This window comes from Bidens hawaiensis, unplaced genomic scaffold, assembly GCF_021521415.1.
Source record: "Bidens hawaiensis isolate Kalapana, Puna unplaced genomic scaffold, B.hawaiensis_p1.1 tig00015920_1, whole genome shotgun sequence".
Classification (NCBI taxonomy): Eukaryota; Viridiplantae; Streptophyta; class Magnoliopsida; order Asterales; family Asteraceae; genus Bidens; species Bidens hawaiensis.
Window position 1 is genome coordinate 205,221 of NW_027492428.1, and position 3,066 is coordinate 208,286.

The window sequence follows — 3,066 nt, forward strand, 5'->3', positions numbered from 1 at the left end:
TTGTATTTCATTTGTTATATATGTAAAACTTGTGAGTTATGCACTAAAAAACAAAATACATGTGATTTAACAAATATGTTCATAAACAAGCAATCCTACGCAGATTGTCCAACAAAAACATATTGCCTACACAACTCAAAACTCGATAACTATTTATCCAGCATACCTATTACAATCATATTAACATTAAACCCAATCTAGAAAAAAAAATATACATACAAAGATTACCAATCCATGGATACACAATAATTTAATCATTTATACAAAAAAATTGCATGGTACTTAAGAGTTCAAACTTTTCTAAATTACATAAACGGGTCAAAACCAAATAACAAAACATCAAGCTCCCGACAACTTATTTTAAACTAAACACAACGGGTTAGAACCAATAAACAAACTAGTCATTCTCTGTATATTCCTTCATCTACTGAATAGCAAGCCCAAATTGAAAAGCTCTATAATATTTGATTTTTTAGAGTATACGTCTGAACTGAGCTTCACCCTTTTTCCGAGTAACCTTCGAATGTCAAAATTCTGTCATTATTTCCACTATAAAACAAAACCAAATTTACATAAACATTAATTATTAACAATGTAACTACTTTCCATCTTAAACATATTACTATCAAAGAATATAAGCATACATATAAAACACCTAATCATATTCTCATATAACCACACATAGATTATATTTCTCAGATTACACATATACATGTACTTAAAATCAAATGCTTAAAATTTCCAAAACAATATTATATTGTTTTCATAATATACTTATTAGTCTTTAACTCATTAGCAATTTTCATATTCAAATAATGAACAATAAAAACCTTTGTGTCAACCCAACTCAATTTGACCTGCACTTAAATAAATTTTGACGTAGTACGTAATCCGTTCATTTTGCCATCTCTTGGTTGCGAGTTGCAACTCATTAGATAAAGAATGTACCTACTCAATCTACACTTGCTCTTAATATCGCTTGTACATATCTCAAATTATTCATACTGTACATCGTAGGAACTTAATTTTTTAATGGTTGTGTAGGGCTATTTCTATACATATGCACGTACAGATCACTACACTAACTAGACAATTAGTTAGGCTACACATATGCAGCCAATATATCCCTACACACATGCAAACGATGTAAACAAACAGTTTTATATACTAAAACTACATAGCCATTCATATTGCAACTCTATAATCATACCTACACATTTGATATAAATTATACACAGAAGTATGTACCCTCTCATACAACATAATCCTATAAATAATCTTGTGTGCATTCTTTTAACGTAACAGTGTGTAGGAACTTCATAGTTCATTGTGTAGCGATATTTCTAGACATATGTACTAATGTAGAATTAGCTAGGTTAAGTTGTGTTAGAATAACATAAAGCAAAAAACCTTTGTTTACTTCTTATCAACTTATTGTTTTGGTATGTGTTCTAATGTAGGATTAATTAGGTTACAGTGTAGGAATAAATATAAATTAACTAGTGTATGAAAAATTTGTTGATGTGCAGGTTTGAATTATAATTTTACATTTCTATGAACCTTTGTGTAGGATTCATTACAGTGTGTAGCATTTGTCCCAACAATGTATGGTAGGATTCTTTGCGTGTATGCCTTTAACGTTTACCATAGGATAGGATCCTACACATAAAAAGAACTGCTACACATAAAGGATAACACTTACAAACAATATACACATCCTAAACAAAACCATAATAGACATACATCCTAAATAAAACCTCCACAATTCAATGTCTACTATATACAGTTACTATATACAACCACCAAAGGTTCATAGAAATGTAAAACTATAATTCAAACCTGCACACAGCAACTTGTTCATACTTAGCTACTTTATATTTATTCCTACACTATAGTCTAATAAATCCTACACTATATGCTATAACTCAATAAATGAAATTACTTATTTATTATAATAAAACAAAACATAAATGTTCAAGCATACATCAACAATTAATAAAAATGCATGCAATACAAACAAATAAAAAAAATACTTTAAGGATAACCGTATTAGAACAATAGAACCGATGTCAAAATAATAAATAAGTTGCACATCTAGTTAGGTATTCAACGTCTAGAACATAGTGTGTATGCTACAAAGCTAACATTATGCTCTACATACCATACACAACATACAATTTACATCCTTCACACAAAATTTATTGTTAATTTGTTATGCGTCATCTCATACATACCATTCTTAACTCCTACACTAGTAATCAAGATAAACCGTGTATCAACAGTTTATCAGTAACAGAAACATTTGCCTAATTAACATTCACTAACTGCAAAGTATTATTATATATAAACATCCTTTGTATAAGTCAAAAACACAACTTCGCACATACAAAAAACCACCACAACAGCGCCCTGCACCATACCAATATTTTGGACCCTAAAATGGAACAAAAAATCTAACATACAAGACCTATATTGGACCTGAAATCATTAGATTATGTGATCGATAACTTAATGTAGGAATTCGGACTTTAAAATTTTTTATGCATCCAACTAACCAGTCAAAATAAAAGAATATCAATCAGGAACAAAACCCTAACCTTTTAGTCGTTGATTCCTACACTTCCGACAGGTGAAACAAGAACAACCCCTTTGTATATAAACTAAAATAAAACTTCAAGAAAGTATTAAATATTGAAAATTTCTTGAATCGCTAACTGCTTGTGACGATTTCTTCATGGTATGGTAATCTAGGAAACTTGGATTTGGAAGATATGATGGCAGCGAGATGTGGGGGATTTGATTGTCAATCACCGGTTTCAAATGTTTATCTATGAACCAAAATACAAAATACCCTTTACTACATTAAAAATAGGAACCAAATATTTACAATATTGCCATCTTCAATATTGGCCATAACATGAAACTTAATCAAGGGATGGCATTCACTTCCCACATTAAACTCACTTCTCTTTTATATATATCTGAAATCAAAAACTTTTAACGAGGTTTGACACGATGTATAACACTAATATGTCGGTTTTAATAAAATAATGTTTATCTAATAAT